The following is a 17,814-nucleotide window of genomic DNA, read 5'->3' on the forward strand; positions in this document are numbered from 1 at the left end:
ACTTCCCTATTTCCAACTTGGTTGCCCTTTATTTCTCTCCCTTGCTTAAGTTCTGGGTAGGACTTCAAGTACTATGTGAATAAGAGTGGTGAAAGTGGGCATTCTTGTCTTATGTTAGACCACAGAGAGAAAGTTTTCAGCTTTTCTTCATACTATGATGTTAGCTGTGGGTTTGCTATATAGGCCTTTATTGTGTTGAAGTATATTTCTTCTTTACCAAATTTGATGAGAGAGTTTTCATTACAAGGGGTGTTGAATTTTATCAGATGCTTTTTTCTGTGCCTATTGAGATGATTATATGCTTTTCTTTTTCACAGTATTGATGTGATGCATTATATCTATTTGGAAATAGATATAGGAAAAAATGTATATGGTTTGTATATTTTAGATATACAAAATGTATATTGATTTGTATATGGTAAATTGTCCTTGCATCCTTGGGATTAATCCCATTTGAGCGTGGCATATAATCTTTCTGAACTGATACTGGATTTGGTTTGCTAGTATTTTGTTGAGAATTTATGCATCTATGTTTATCAGGGACATTGGCCTGTAGCTTTCTTTTTAAGTTGTATTCTTGTCTAGTTCTGGTATCAGAGTAAGGTTGGTCTTATATAATGAATATAAAAGATTTTTTAAAAATAGTTTGAGAAAAGTTAGTGTTAGCTTTTCTTTAAACATGTGGCAGAGTTCAGCAGTGAAGTTATCTAGTCCTGAACTATTTCTAATTGGAGGACTTTTTATTGCTAATTCAATCTAATTACTCATTAGTGGTCTGTTCAGGTTTTCTATTTTTTCCTGGTTTAATCTTGGCAGATTCTGTGCATCCAGAAATGTAACTATTTCTTCTAGGTTTTCTAATGTGTTGGCATATGATTAATTGTTCATGTATGTTTCTAACAAACCTTTGTATATCTGTGGTATTCATTATAATGCCTTTAGTTTCTCATTTTATATGAGTTTTCTATTAGTTTAATAGTTTGTCAATTTTATTTATTGTTTTAAAAAACCTTGTTATTTCATTGATCTTTTGTATTATTTTTAGTCTGTATTTTATGTAGCTCTGCTCTAATTTTTATTCTTTTCTCTGCTAACTTTGGGTTTGGTTTGCTCTTGCTTTAATAGATCCTTTGGAGTACATCATTAGGTTGTTTATTTGAAATCTACCTTTTTGATGTAAGAATTTATTGCTATAAACTTTTCTCTTAATATTGTTTTTTCTGTAAGTAATAAGTTTTGGTATTTGTATTTCCATTTGTTTCAAAATTTAAATTTTTTTTGTTGTTTATGATCCAATTGCCATTCAGGAGCATGTTGTTTAATTTCCATGTATTTATACAGTTTCCAAAGTTCCTAGTTTTATTGATTTCTAGTTCTATTTTATTGTGGTCTGAAAAAGTACTTGATATGATTTCAATTGTTTTAAATTTGTTGAGACTTGTTTTGTGGTCTAACATGGTCTGTCCTGGGGAGCATTCCATGTGCTGACAAGAAGAATGTGTACTCTGTAGCTATTGCATGACACGTTGTGTAAATGTCTGATAGGTTCATTTGGTTTGCGGTTCAGATTATATTCAATGTTTCTTCACTGATTTTCTGTATAGATGGTCAGTTTTAGCTGACAGTGGGATACTGAAGTCCCCAACTCATGGTTTGGGGCTCTATCTCTCCTATTCTTAATATTTGCTTTGTGTATCTTGGTGCTCTAGTGTTGGGTGCATATGTAAATTATAAATACTTACAATTATTATACTTAAAAAATAAAACTCACTGTTAGAACCTCTTGGTGAATTGATCTCTTTATCACCATATAAAAACTTCCTTGATTTTACATGTCTTTTTAAGTTTTTTTTTTTTTTTTTTTAACTTAGAGTCTATTTATTCTGATCTAATTATAGCTACTCCTATTTGCTTTTAATTTCTATTTGTGGGTAAATTTTTCATCTCTCTACTTTTCATATATATGAGTGTATTTACAGGTGAGGTGAGATTCCTGTGGGTGTTTTTATTTTTAATTCATTCAGCCAGTCTATATATTTTCATTCAGAAATGTAAATAGTTCACATTCAAAGTTGTCATTAGTACTTGAAGATTAACTTCTGTTATTTTGTTGTTTGTTTTGTATATCTTTCGTTACTTTATTCCTCTCATTGTTGATCTTTGTGGTCTGGTGGTTTTCTGTAGTGATAACATTTGATTTTTCTCATTTGTGTATTGGTTCTAACAGTGTTTTATCCTTTCTTGTGTTTTTATGATGGCAGATATTGTTCTTTCATTTTCAGATACATCCCTAAAGCATTTGTTTTATGGCTGGTCTAGTGGTGAATTTCCTCAGTTTTTGCTTGTCAGGGAAATATTTTATTTCTCCTTCATTTCTAAAGGATAACTTTGCTCAGTATATTATTCTTAGCTGACTGTTTTCTTCCCTTCAGCTTTTTAAATACAACATCCCATTCTCTCTTGGCCCGTAAGGTTTCTGCTGATAAATCTGCCGTTAGTCTGATGGAAATTCTCTTATATGTGACTTTTCATAGTTTAACTGCAAAGTGCCTCAGAGAGGAGCTTTTTAGGTTGGATTCATTTAGGGACTTTTGGGCCTAATATCTCTTCTAAGACTTGGGACATTTTGTTCTATTAAATAGGTTTTCTATTTCTTTTCTCATCTCTATTTTTTGTGAAACTTTCATAATGTGAAAACATTTTCTTAATGATGTCCCACAACTCACTATCATAGAATTTCTTCATTGTTTTTCATTTATTTTCTTTTGTGTCTAAATTATTGAGTTACGTTTTGAATTCTTTCTTCTGCTTTATCTAGTTTGTAATTCAAGCTTTCAGTTGTATTTTTTGGACTCTTGGAATTCTTCTGAAGATTATTGTTATTTTTTATAATATCCTTCTCCTTATCAAATTTCTCATTTAGATCATATATCATTTTTCTGATTTTGTTGAATTGTCTGTGTCCCCTTGTATCTCACTGAATTTCTTTTTTTTCTTTTTTTTTTTTGGAGACGGAGTTTCGCTCTTGTTACCCAGGCTGGAGTGCAATGGTGTGATCTCGGCTCACCGCAACCTCCGCCTCCTGGGTTCAGGCAATTCTCCTGCCTCAGCCTCACGAGTAGCTGGGATTACAGGCACACGCCACCATGTCCAGCTAATTTTTTGTATTTTTAGTAGAGACGGGGTTTCACCATGTTGACCAGGATGGTCTCGATCTCTCATGATCCACCCACCTCAGCCTCCCAAAATGCTGGGATTACAGGCTTGAGCCCCCGTGCCCGGCCACTGAATTTCATTTAAAAATTATTTTGTATTTTTCAGACATCCCATAGATTTCATTTTCTTTGGGTGTTACAGAACAATTATTATCTACCTTTGAAGGTCATATTTCCTTGCTTTTTTATGTTTCCTTTGTTCCTTTTTTGATATCTGCACCTCTGGTGGAACACTTACCCTTTTTAATTTTATGGAATAGCCTTCATGAGGAAACACTTTTTTTTTTTTTCCTGTAGATATTGCTTGGGTAGGGTGCTTTGGCTTTAGTTGAGGGTGGGCACAGTAGTGTATCCTTTATTTGATTTTTTTCAGCTGTAATCAATGTCAGTGGTGTCTGTGAGTGCCTTGGTGTCCCAGGCTGTTGCTGTTCAGGAAAGCTGTGACATGGCTCTGCTGGTGGCAGTGATGCCATGCAGGGTGGCTCTCAAGACAATAGAAAGCATGCATGAGTTCAGGGCAGCTCTGAGGGGACATAGGGTTGCTAGTGGCAGTGGCAGGCCTTCGTCCCCAGAACCTGAGATCTGCCTATCTGAGTATGTCATCTCCTTCAGTCATGGGGGTAGCCTCCTTGGTGTGTGCTGGACCTTTGACCTGGGGTATAGGGCATTGCATGGAATTGAATTCCAGGGTCACTGCTTTACTGCTGGGTCCAGTAGTTGCCATGACACTGCAGCCCTTTGGGTAGATGTGAGATGTTGGCGCCACCCCAGGGATATGGACATGTGGGGGCTTTTGGATCCAAGGTTATGATTCACCCTGGTGGTGGGTTTACTCTGAAAATCGTGATGTTCTGTGACTGCCTGTGTCTTTGACTGTCAGAGGAATGCAGTGTGAATTATTTTTCAGGACTAATGAAGTAACCTGGACTCCAGGCAGCTCGCAAGACTGGACTCAGTATTCCAAGGGCTGTGGATCTCACCTATAGCCAGGATCACAGGTATTCATGATGGAAATGTGAAATCCTGGGTATCTTCTGCTTTCTTTTTTTCTCAGTGGCTCTAACTCAATTCTGGCTGGGTGCTTTTCTTCCTTCTCTATGCTGCCATTCCAAGTCTTCATCACTTCTTTACTGAATTTTTTTTTTCACTTAGACACTCCATCTGATGTGTGGTTATCTTATTGTTTTGTTCTTTCTTTGTTAAGGAGATACATGCTGGGTGCATCTATTTAGTCATCATAGCTGCTTCTGTCTCTGGCCCTCCTTTTGGCCACAAGACTATTTTATTTGATGCCAATATAACCACCCCAGCTTCCAGTTGTTTACTGTTTTCTTGGTGTACTTTTTCAAGCTTTAACATCAAACTTTCTATTTCCTTATTGTCAGTGTACTCTGTTTTCCAAACAATGTAGTTATATTTTTGTCACTTTATTGTTTATAATTTTTTTTTTGAGACAGATTTTATTCTTTTGCTTAGGTTGAAGTGCAGTGGCACAACCATGGCTCACTGCAGTCTTGACCTTCCAGGCTTAAGTGATTCTTCCTTCTCAGCCTCCTGAGTAATTAGGACTACAAGCATCTTCCACCATGCCCAGCTAATTTTTAAATTTTTTTTTTTTTTTTTGAGACGGAGTTTCGCTCTTGTTACCCAGGCTGGAGTGCAATGGCGCGATCTCGGCTCACCGCAACCTCGGCCTCCCAGGTTCAGGCAATTCTCCTGCCTCAGCCTCCTGAGTAGCTGGGATTACAGCCATGTGCCACCATGTCCAGCTAATTTTTTGTATTTTAGTAGAGACGGGGTTCCACCATGTTGACCAGGATGGTCTCAATCTCTTGACCTCATGATCCACCCGCCTTGGCCTCCCAAAGTGCTGGGATTACAGGCGTGAGCCACCGCGCCCAGCCAATTTTTAAATTTTTACAGAGATGAGGTCTTGCTGTGTTGCTGGGCCTGGTCTTAAACACCTGGGATCAAGCGATCCTCCCACCTTGGCTTCCTAAAGCACTGAGATTACAGGTGCGAGCCACTGTGTCTGGCCCATAATTCTTAATTATAACTGGATATTTCATTCATTTGCATTGAATGTGATTATGTTTGAATTCTTTTATGTTATCTCTTTTTGTTGTCTTTTAAAATTTTCTTTCAGTTTAGTTTTTCTTCCTTGTCATTTTCTTTACTGGTTGAATGTTTCAGGCTCTATTTCTATTGTTTTATTTCTTATACTAGGAATGTTAACATAAATATTTAACTTCGTATCTAAAATTTAGCAGTATTATGTTTTCCAAACAACAATAATCTTACAAGGCTATAATTCCAAATACCGACCCTTATTGCTAGTTTTTCAGAATGTCTGTCCTATCACATTTAATTTTTACCTTTGAATTATGAGATTGTTACATTGTAACTTTTTATTGAGATTTACCTACAAATTTAGCATAAAACATCTCAGTTAATTTAAAAAAATTGAAATTGTACAAAGTACGTTCACTTTTTTTAAAATCATGCCTTGTTGATATTCAAGCTTTTCTTTAAGAATAATTTTCCTTCTACCTAAAGTCAGTCCCCTATAACTGCCTTTAGTCGAGATCCACAGATAGACTGTCTCATTTGTTTTTGGCCACTCTCACTCTTAAAAGATAGCTTTTATGGGAATAAAATTTTAGACTGATAGCTATTTAAGCATTTTGAAAATACCTCTTCTCTTAGCTGTACCCACCTAGAACTTGGCTGCAGCAGCAGGTAGGTGGGGTAGAATGAGAAATGCTGATATCCTGCCTTTCTTGGGGAAATGGCTCTGTGAAATCTGGAGTTTGAGGAAGCTCTGTGTTCTTGTCTACACCTCTATGAAGTGGAGTTTACATCTGAGTTGGAAGGGGTTAGGGAGCGAGTGGGTCTCTGTTCAAATATTACAGATTTTTGCTGTTCTTGTTGAATTTTAGTCTATTTTCTTGATTTGTTTCATATTCTATGTGTTAAGACCAATTTGAGAGACTTCAAAATATTTTAAAGTAATTTTCACCAGATTTACTAGGGATTGGGTCTTTAGAACTCCTCACACTGGCAGGCCATACAGTTGAGCTGTGTCATGCATTTCTAATTTAATTGTGAATGAAAAACATATGTTGAACAATTTTAGTATTAAAATTCACTGCGACTTATATTCCAGATTATGGGCTATCATGAAGGATGTTCTCAATGTATTTGAGGATAACATATAGTCTGGTGCTTTTTGGTATCATATTTTAATAGATTTGTTATGTCTAGTTGACTTACAGTATTTTCTATTTCCTTGTTAATTTTCTGTGTAGTTGTTCAGTACCTTATTGAATGTGGGCTATTTACACATCTTTTATGGTTGAATTTCCTATTTTTTCAACTCTCAGTTTTTGCTTCATGTATTTTGAGACCTCTTTTATATGCATATACACATATGTTATATCTTCTAGGTTAATTGGCTTTTACAATTATATTCTTCTCTATCTCAAATGACCTTTGTAAATATTTTAGTCTTTTTTTCTGACATTTCTATTGCTGTATTCTTTCTTTGCCAATGTTATATTTGTATTTAAAACAAATCCATAAATATACTGTGAGATTTATTACTTCATGTAATTTTATATGGTTTAAGAAAGATGAGGGAAGGAAAGATAGCATGTATATTCTTAAAATTTGTTATATTTACCTTCTTACCATATTTTTTATGGTTCTCTCATTTCTTCTTGTGAATCTGAGTTATAAGGTATAATTTTCTTAGGGTCAAAGAAATTTGTTCTCATGTATCTTCTTAGCACTTTATACAAATATATACATATTAAGGAAATTAGTAATACTTATGAAATCAGATCAGAAAAAGAAAAACTATTTCATTATTTACCCAAAAATAATTCAGGGGCACATTATTTAATTTCCATGTAATTGTGTGGTTTCAAATGAATTTTTTAGTCTTGATTTCTAATTTAATAATCCTGTGGTCTGTTATGATTTCAATTCTTTTGCCTTTGCTGAGGAGTGTTTTACATCAGTATATGTGATTTATTTTAGAGTGTGTGCCATGTGGTAATCACAAGAATATACATTCTATTGTTTTGGGATAGAGAGTTGTGAAAACATCTATGAGGTCGGTTTGATTCAGTGCTGAATTCAGGTCCTGAATATCTTTAATTTTCTGTCTTGATGACCTAATATTGTCAGTTGGGTGTCAAAGTCTCCCACTATTATTGCATGGGAGTCTAAGTCTCTTTGAAACCTCTAAGAACTTGCTTTATGAATCTGGCTGATCTTGTGTTGGTGCATATATGTTTAGGATAGTTATATTTCTTGCCCTTGTCTTTTTTATCTTTGTTGGCTTAAAGTCTGTTTGTCCGAACATAGAATTGTGACCCCTGCTTGTTTCTGTTTTCCATTTGCTTGATAGATTTTCTCCATCCCTTTATTTTCAGCCTGTGTGTTGCTTGTGAGATGGGTCTCTTGAAGATGCATACCAATGGTTGGTTGTTTACTCAGCTTATCACTCCATGTCTTTTAATTGGTATATTTAACCCATTTTCATTCAGTATTTATATGTGTGGATTTGATCCTGTCATGATGTTAGCTGGTTATTTTTCAGACTTGTTTATGTGGCTGCTTTACAGCATCACTGGGTTTTGTAATTTAATGTGTTTTTTTAGTGCCTGGTAATGGTCTTTTCTTTCCATGTTTAGTGCTTCCTTAAGGAGTTCTTGTAAGACAGGTCTGGGCATTCACTTATGAAGCTTAGTCTGAATATGGAATTCTGAATTGGAATTTCTTTTTTAAGAATGTTGAATATTGGCCCCCAATCTCATCTAGCTTGTAGGGTTTCAGCTGAGAGGCCCACTGTCAGTCTGATGGGCTTCCCTTTGTAGGTTACCTGGCCTTTCTATCTGCCTTTAACATTTTTTTCCTTTCATTTTGACCTTGGAGAATTCCTCATGGCATTTCTTACTGGGGCTCTCTGCATTTCCTGAATCTGAATGTTGGTCTCTCTAGATAGGTTGGGGAAGTTCTCATCGATGATATCCTTAAATATGTTTTCTAAGTTGGTTCCATTCTCCCCATCTCTTTCAGGTACACCAGTCGGTCATTTAGTCTCTTGACATAATCCTATATTTCTCAGAGGTTTTATTTATTCCTTTTCATTATTTTTTTCTCTTTTCCTCTCTGCCTTATTTCAGAAAGCCAGTCTTCAAGCTCTGGGATTATTTACTCTGCTTGGTCTATTTTATTAATATTTGTGATTGCATTATGAAATTCTTGTGTCTTTTTCAGCTTTATCAGGTTGGTTATGCTGTTCTTTATACTGGTTATTTTGTCTGTCAGCTCCTGCAATGTTTCGTCATGATTTTTATCTTCCTTGTATTGGGTTACAGCGTGCTCCTGTAGCTCAGTGAACTTCATTTCTACCTATATTATGAATTCTACTTCTGTCAGTTTAGCTGTCTCAGCCTCAACCTGGTTCTGAACCCTTGCTGGAGAAATGACGTCATTTCAAGGAAAGAAGGTACCCTGGCTTTTTGTTTTCAGCAGTCTTATGCTGATTCTTTCTCATCTTTGTGGACTTAGTTGCCTTCAATCTTTGAGGTTGCTAACTTTTGGATTTTTTTTTTTCTTTTAACAGTCTGGCCATTTTTCTGTAGGGCTACTATATTAGTCTGTTTTCATGCTGTTGATAAAGACATACCTGAGATTGGGAAGAGAAAAAGGTAAAATTGGAGTTAGAATTTCACATGACTGGTGAGGCCTCATAATCACAGTGGGACATGAAATTCACTTCCTACATGGTGGTGGCAAGAGAAAATGAGGAAGAAGCAAAAGTGGAAACCCCTGATAAACCCATCAGATCCTGTGAGACTTATTAACTCCCATGAGAATAGCCTGGGAAAGAGTGCCCTCCATAATTCAGTTACCTCCCCCTGGGTCTCTCCCCCAACACATAGGAATTCTGGGAGATAAAATTCAAGTTGAGATTTGGCTAGGGACATAGCCAAACCATATCAGCTGCTATGGTATGTTAGGGGCCTGCTCCAGTCCCTAATCACCTTGGATTCTCCAGTACCTGGAGGTATCATCAATGAAGCCTTGGAAACAGCAAAGATGGCGGTCTTTCCCTCCTCCTGGGAGGTCCACCCCAGGGAGGTATGGGCCTGCTGCTGGCCCAAATGGACTTTAGCTAGGAAGTAGCTGAAGACCTGGTTGGAAAGTCTTGCCTAGTTAGGAGAAACAAGATCAAAGACCTGCTTTAAAAAGCTAGCCTGTCTGGGTGCAGTGGCTCATGCCTGTAATCCCAGCACTTTGGGAGGCCAAGGTGGGTAGATAGCTTGAGGTCAGGAGTTCAAGACCAGCCTGGCCAACACAGTGAAACCCTGTCTCTACTGAAAAAAAAAACAAAAAAACAAAAAACCCACACAAATTAGTCAAGTGTGGCAGGTGCCTGTAATCCTGGCTACTCAGGAGGCTGAGGCAGGAGAATCACTTGAACCTGGGAGACAGAGGTTGCACTGAGCTGAGATCATGCCACTGCACTCTAGCCTGGGTAACAGAGTAAGACTCCTCATTAAAAAAAAAAAAAAAAGTAGTCTGCCCACATTTCCATAGAGCAGATGTGCTATGCTGGAGGTCCACTTCAGCCCTGGGTTGCCTTGAACCCTCTGAAGCCCTATGGCTAGAATGGCTAAGTCACCCAAACAGGAGAGATGGTGGCCTGCTCCTTCCCTGGGATCTTTGTTCCAGGGAGGCCTGAAACCTCTGTCATCTGGAGAAAACTGGTGGGGGTAGCCAGAGACCCTAGTAGATAGGCTTCACCTAATGATAAGGATCGAGATCGGGGACCCACTTAAAAAAGCAGTCTGGTCACCTTCTGGTAGGGTGGCTGTGTTGTGCAGGGGTACTGCTTCTACCTCAAGTTGGTTTGGGCTCTCCAAAGCCCAAAGGCTGGAACAGCTAAGTCACCCAAACAGCAAAGATGCAGCCCACCCCTCCCTCTGAGAGATCTGTCGACTGGAGAACAGCACTGGTGGCTGGAGGCCCCGGTTGGGAGTCCTGCTCTGGGAGGAGGAATAGGATCAAGGACCCACTTAAAGAAGCATTTTTGGTAGAGTAGCTGTACTTTTCTGAGGGATCCCTTCTGTCCTCAGTTGGTTTGGACTCTCTGAAGCCTGAAGGCAATAACAGCTAAGATGTTGCAATAGTAGAGATGGCAGCCTGCCCCTCCCGCTGGAGCTCCCTCCCAGGGAGGCACGCTACTATCAATTGCTGGCTGGAATCTAACCCAGTGGGTCTTATCCTGTGAGGTGCTGTGGAAGTAGGCCCGCAGACTGTCACTGCTGGTCTACCTTGATTCAGCCTCTTTCTAGGGGTATGTGCAGGGTTCTAACCTCGCACTTGGCTGGAGTCACAGCCACTTTTGCCAGGGCACCTGGAAATCTGGAGTATCTAAAGCTCCCAGGTCCCCATGTGTGCCTGAGCAGCTGCTGTGCTGAGACACCATGTAGCTCTGTGTGTCGGACTGAAGGCCCTCGTGGAGTGGGTTCACAAGGGATCTCCTTCCCCAAGGGTTGAAAGCTCCATGGCAGAAGCATGGGTTCCTGGGGCTGAACATTCACTCATGTCTTCTCTGGGCAGGTAAGCTTCCTTTTGCTCCATGTGGCTCATGGGTGGGCTGTCATCCTGCCTTGCTTTTCTCAGTTCTCCGTGGGTCGAGTTCTTTTCTTGGTTAGTCCAAATGCGAGGACCTGAATGTTTTGGTGGAAGGTTCTGTATTTAATTGTCTCTTCTGTTCCTCTCCGTGAGAGCCACACACATTTGCTGCTTCCAGTCAGCCATCTTGCCACTCTCCCTGTTGTATTTTCTTAGTTTTTAATTTATCCCAGAATGTCTTTATTTGGTTCTAATATTTAAAAATATTATTTTGCTGAAAATAATATTCTTGGTTGGGGGTTTCTCATTTTCTTCAGCACTTTGGCTACAGCATCTCGCTGTCTTTTGACCTATATTGTTCCAGTCAGGTGTTCATCTTTTGGGAGCTCCCTTGTATATGAACTCATCATTTTTCTCTTTTTTCAAGATTTGTTCCTTGTCTTTGACTTTCCCTATTTTTATCATGATGTGTCAGGGTGTAGATATTTTTGCATTTATCTTACTTAGAATTCATTGAGCTTTTTGGATTTATAGAGTAATGTTTTTGAAGCAGATTTAGACATTTTTCAGCCATTATCTTTTAAATGTCTTTTCTGCTCTTCTTCCTTCTTCTGCAACTCTTTTTACAGACATTGGTGTGCTTAATGTTACCCCACATTTGTCTGATTCTTGGTTCATTTTTTATTCTTTTTCTTTGCATTTTTTAGATGGCATAATCTTCATAAACCTGTCTGCAAGTTTACTAATTTTTTCTTCATCAACTCAAGTAATATAACATTTATTATATCCATTTTGTCCTGAGGTTTTATTGATGTAGGCATCCTAATGGAGCATTTTACTGACCTTCAAAAATAGCCTGTAAGTGGAACCAAGATCGAAGTCATAAAAAAATAAATATGTAGAAAATTACTGAAGACATCTGTTGCTTCAGAAAATTTAGGGAGTAAATCAAGCATGTCGGGGAGAAACTGGTAAGTCCTTGATCATGGTCCTAAGGCTATTATACAGAAAATCACATTACCAGAACCTGGTTGTGGTTCTGTGGAATTAAATTTTAGAAAGAAAGCATAAAGGTTTATATTTTTAAAAAAGGGAAATGTTCTCAAGGCTATATCTACTACATGATACATTGATAATGTTTAGTTACTACTTTCCGTACATACCAACTTTATCTTTTTTTCATGGAAGAATTAGCTATTAGAGCATATTAAATATTAGAAATTAGATAGTTTTACAACTCTTAAGTGAAGATAACCCTTATCTTCTGGAAACAAGACTTCCATTTCTGAACCAATACAAAGAATAGTTCCCTTTCAAAGCATCTACCCAAGAAGCCAGTCTTTAATTTCTGTTACCTATTATTTGATTGTTTCAAATTGGATGAGATGTAAATCTAAGCAAGAGAATCTGATATTTGACAGTGAATAAAGCAGGAAAGATACTATTGCTTTTTGGAGGACACAGGGAGGATAAACTGAAGTCAGGAATTCAAGACCAGCCTGGCCAACATGGTGAAACCCAATCCCTACTAAAAATACAAAAATTAGCAGGCATGGTGGCAGGCACCTATAATCCAAGCTACATGGGAGGCTGAGGCAGGAGAATTGCTGGAACCCAGGAGACCAAGGCTGCAGTGAGCTGAGACCATGCCACTGCACACCAGGCTGGGTGACAGGGCAGGACTCTGTCTCAATATACTGATATTCATATCCATAAAATATATATATACTATGTATATATGAAATATATATATGTATTTTTATATAGCTTTTTATCAGTGTATATATTATATAATGTATCTATTGTATAATGTATCTATTTTTATATAAAAATATAAAATAAATTATATATATTATATATATACACACACCAGTATATTGAGACAGGGCAAGATTCTGCCTCAATATACTGGTATTCATGTCCATATAAAACATATATAATCTATAATATATATAGATTATATATATATATTTACAGAAAATTAACAAAGATATTCAGGACATGAACTCAGTTCTGGATCAAGTGGACCTAACAGATTTCTACAGAACTCTCCACCCAGAAACAACAGAATATACATTCTTCTCATTGCCACATGGCACTTACTCTAAAATTGATTACATAATTGAAAGTAAACACTTGCAGCAAATGTGAAAGAACTGAAATCATAACAGACAGTCTCTAAAACCACAGTGCAATCAAACTAGAACTCAAAGAAATTCATTCAAAACCACACACCTATATGGAAACTGAACAACCTTTTACTGGTTGTGACTTCAGAGAGAAGACTGAAGTAACATTCTACTGAGAATGAATCCTGGGCAAATAATGAAATTAAGGTAGAAATCAAGAATTTATTTGAAACTAATAGGAACCAAGAGACAATGTAACAGAATCTCTTTGATGCAGATAAAGTGGTTTTGAAAAGAAAATTTATAGCACTAAATGCCCACATAAAAAATCTAGAAAGATCTCAAGTTAACAACCTAACACCACAACTAAAATGACTAGAGAACCAAGAGCAAACAAAATCCAAAGCTAGCCAAAGACAAGAAATAATCAAGACTGAAACTGAACTGAAGGAGATAGACACACAAAAACCCCTTCAAACAAATAAAAGAATCCAGGAGGTTTAGTTTTAAAAAATAATACAATAGACTGCTAGCTTAGACTAAGAAAGAACAAAAGGGAAGACTGAAGTAAACACAATCAGAAATAAGGGAGACATCACCACTGACCCCACAGAAATACAAACCACCATGAGAGAATACTATAAATACCTCTATGAACAGAAACTGAAAAATCTAGAAGAAATGGATAAATTCCTGGACACATACATCTTCCCAACACTAAATCAGGAAGAAATCGAGGCCAATAGTGAGTTCTAAAATTGAGGCAATAATAAATAGTCTGCCAGCCAAAAAAAGCCCAGGACCAAATGGATGCATAGCTAAATTCTACCAGAGGTACAGTGAATAGCTAGTACCATTTCTACTTAAAATATTTCAAATAATTGAGGAGGAAAGATTCCTCCCTAACTCATTCTGTGAGGCCAGCATTATCCTGTTACCAAAACCTGGCAGAGATACAACAAAAAAAAGGAAAACTTCAAGCCAGTATCCCTGATGAAAACTGATGCAAAAGTTCTCAGTAAAATACTGGCAAACTGAATGCAGCAGCACATCAAAAAGCTTATCCATCATAATCAAGTTGGCTTCATTTTCAGAATTCAAGGTTGGTTCAACATATATAAATCAATAAATGTGATTTATTACATAAACAGAACTAAAGAGAAAAACCACATGATTATCTCAATAGATGCAGAAAAGGCCTTCAATAAGGTTCAACATCCCTTCATGTTAAAAAACTCAATAAACTAGGTATTGAGGAGACATACCTCAAATTAACAAGACCCATATATGGCAAACCCACAGCCAATATCATACTGAATGGGCCAAAGCTGAAAGCATTCCCCTTGAAAACTGGTACAAGACAAGGATGCCCTCTCTCACCACTCCTATTTAACACAGGACAACCAGGCAAGAGAAAGAAATAAGCATCCAAAGAGGAAGAGAGAAAGTCAAATTATCCCTGTTTGCAGATGACATGATCCTATATCTAGAAAACCCCATCTTTTCTGCTCAAAAGCTTCTTAAGCTGGTAAGCAACCTCAGCAAAGTCTCAGGATACAAAATCAATGTGCAAAAATTTCTAGCATTTATATACATCTATAACAGGCAAGTAGAAATCCAAATCATGAATGAAGTCCAATTTACAATTGCTACAAAGAGAATAAAATACTTAGGAATGCAGCTGACAAGGGAAGTGAAGGACATCTTTAAGGAAAACTACAAAATACTGCTCAAAGAAATCAGAAATAAAACAAATGGAAAAACCTTAAATGCTCATGGATTGGAAGAACCAATATTGTGAAAATAGTCATATTGCCCAAAGCAATTTATAGATTCAATACTATTACCATTAAACTACCACTGACATACTTCATAGAACTAAAAAAAATGATTTTAAAATTTATATGAAACCAAAAAGCCCTAATAGCCAAGGGAATCTTAAGTAAAAAGGACAAACCTGGAGACATGACACTGCCTGACTTTAAACTATACTACAAGGCCATAGTAACCAAAACAGCATGTACTGGTGTTAGAACAGACACACAGGACAATGGAACAGAAGAGCACTCAGAAATAACACCTCACACCTGTAACCATCTGGTCTTTGACAAACCTGACAAAAACAAGCAATGGGGAAATGATTCCCTATTTAATAAATGATTTTGAGATACCTGGCTAGCCATATGCAGAAGATTAAAACTAGACCCCTTCCTTACACCATGTACAAAAATTAATATGGATTAAAGACAAATGTGAAACCCCAGTCTATAAAAATTCTAGAGGAAAACCTAGGCAATATGATTCAGGACATAGTCACAGGCAAAGATTTCATAACAAAAATAACAAAAGCACTTGCAACAAAAGGAAAAATTGACAAATGGGATCTAATTAAACTAAAGAGCTTCGGCACAGCCAAAGAAACTATCATAAGAGTGAACAGATAACCTACAGAATGGGAGAAATTTTTGCAATTTATCCATCTAACAAAGGTCTAATATTTAGAGTCTACAAGGAACTTAAACAAATTGACTCCAAAACAACCCCGTTAAAAAAGTAGGCAAAGGACATGAACAGACACTTCTCAAAAGAAGACATATTTGTGAACAACAAACATGAAAAATTCTCAACATCACTGATCATTTAAAAAATGCAAATCAAAACTGCAATGAGATAACATCTCAGGCCAGTCAGAATGGCAGTTATCAAAAAGTCAAAAACAGTAGATGCTGACGAGGTTGCAGAGAAAAAGGAAGGCTTTTACACTGTTGGTGGGAGTTCAACCCATTGTGGAAGATAGTGTGGCAATTCCTCAAAGATTTAGAGATGGAAAAACCATTTGATCCAGCAATCCCATTATTGAGCATACACCCAAAAGAATATAAATCATTTTCTTTTTTCTTTTTTTTTTTTTTTGAGACGGAGTTTCGCTCTTGTTACCCACGCTGGAGTGCAATGGTGCGATCTCAGCTCACCGCCACCCCCGCCTCCTGAGTTCAGGCAATCCTCCTGCCTCAGCCTCCTGAGTAGCTGGGATTACAGGCACGCACCACCATGCCCAGCTAATTTTTTGTACTTTTAGTAGAGATGGGGTTTCATCAAGTTGGTCTCGATCTCTTGACCTCGTGATCCACCCACCTCGGCCTCCCAAAGTGCTGGGATTACAGGCTTGAGCCACCGCACCTGGCCTCATTTTCTTATAAATTACATTCATGCATATGTTTATTACAGCACTATTTACAACAGCAAAGAAGTGGAATCAATCCAAACGTCCATCAGTGGTAGACTGGATACAGAAAAATGTGGTACATGTATACCATGGAATACTATGCAGCCATGAAATATGAGATCATTGTCCTTCTCAGGGACATGGATGGAGCTTTTGGAAGTCATTATCCTCAGCAAACTAATGCAGGAACACAGAAGCAAAAATTACATGTTCTCACTTCTAAGTGAGAGCTGAATGATGAGAACACATGGACAAATGGGGGTGGGAAACAACACATACTGAGGCCTGTCATGGGGCCAAGGAGGCAGAGCATTAGGAAGAATAGCTAATAGATGCTGGGCTTAACACCTAGGTGATGGGATAATCTGTGCAACAAACCACCATGCCACACATTTACCTATGTAACAAACCTGAACATCCTGCACATGTACTCTTGAACTTAAAAGTTTAAGATTTTGGCTCATGCCTGTAATCCCAGCACTTTGGGAGGCCAAAGTGGGCAGATCATGAGATCAAGGGATCAAGACCATCCTGTCCAACATGGTGAAACCCCGTCTCTACTAAAAAAAAAAACAAAAATTAGCTGGGCGTGGTGGCAGGTGCCTATAATCCCAGCTACTTGGAAGGCTGAGGCAGGAGAATTGCTTGAACCCAGGAGGCGGAGATTGCAGTGAGCTGAGATTGCACCACTGCACTCCAGCCTGGTGACAGACCAAGACTCTGTCTCCAAAAAAAAAAAAAAAAAAGTTTAAGATTAAAAAAAAAAATTAAAGGGGTGTAGAAAGATATATCATGCTAAAGATATACCATGCAAACACTAAGTTTTAAAAAAGAGTAGCTGTATTAATTTTCAAACAAAGCAAACTTCTGAACCAGAAAAATTGTCAGAAATAAAGAGGGGCATTGCATAATGATAAAGGGACTGTGTGAAATAGTTCTAAATATGTATGCACCTAACAACAGAGAATCTAAATATGTATGCACCTAACAACAGAGAATCTAAATATGTAAAGCAAAAACTGACAGATTGGTGAGAAGTAACAGAAAATTTTCTTATTACAGATGGAGATTTCATCACTCCTTTTTCAGTAACTGATACCTCAAGCAGGCAGAAAAACAGTAAGGATACAGTTAACCTGAACAGTACTATCAAATAACTTTATCAAATTGACATGTATAGACTATTCCATCTAACAACAAAATACACATTCTTCTCAAGTTTTCATGAAACCTTCACCCAGTAGACCCAATCTAGGTATAAAGTACACAAAGGATTTTGAAAGTAGAAATTCTACCAAATTCTCAGAAAATAATTAGTCCATAAATACCACAAATTATCATTTGTTATCAGGGAATTGAAAGTTAAAACAACACTGACTTATCTGTCTATTGTTAATAGAATGGCTAACATCCAAAAAACTGATAAAGCCAAATAAAGTAGAGGACACAGGCAAAAGGAAGTATTCATTGCTGCTGTGACTGTAAAATGGCATAGCCATTTTGAAAGAGTTTGGCATTTTCTCATTAAGCTAATCTTATTGTAGTATACAAATTAGGGTTTCACTCTTGATATTTACTCAACTGACTTAAA

The 17,814-nt window shown here is 37.3% G+C and overlaps 1 long non-coding RNA gene across 2 annotated transcripts in view; it reads left to right on the forward strand.

The window, feature by feature from the left end:
• LOC118154483 (uncharacterized) overlaps positions 1 to 17,814 on the forward strand; it is a 265,856-nt gene that overhangs the window by 195,557 nt on the left and 52,485 nt on the right. For both annotated transcript variants that reach the window (XR_013519271.1, XR_013519270.1), the window contains exon 3: positions 4,123 to 4,213. This is a non-coding gene — a long non-coding RNA (uncharacterized LOC118154483). The remainder of the gene's footprint in view (positions 1 to 4,122; positions 4,214 to 17,814) is intronic.

This window comes from Callithrix jacchus, chromosome 6 (assembly GCF_049354715.1).
Source record: "Callithrix jacchus isolate 240 chromosome 6, calJac240_pri, whole genome shotgun sequence".
In the NCBI taxonomy this organism is placed as follows: Eukaryota; Metazoa; Chordata; class Mammalia; order Primates; family Cebidae; genus Callithrix; species Callithrix jacchus.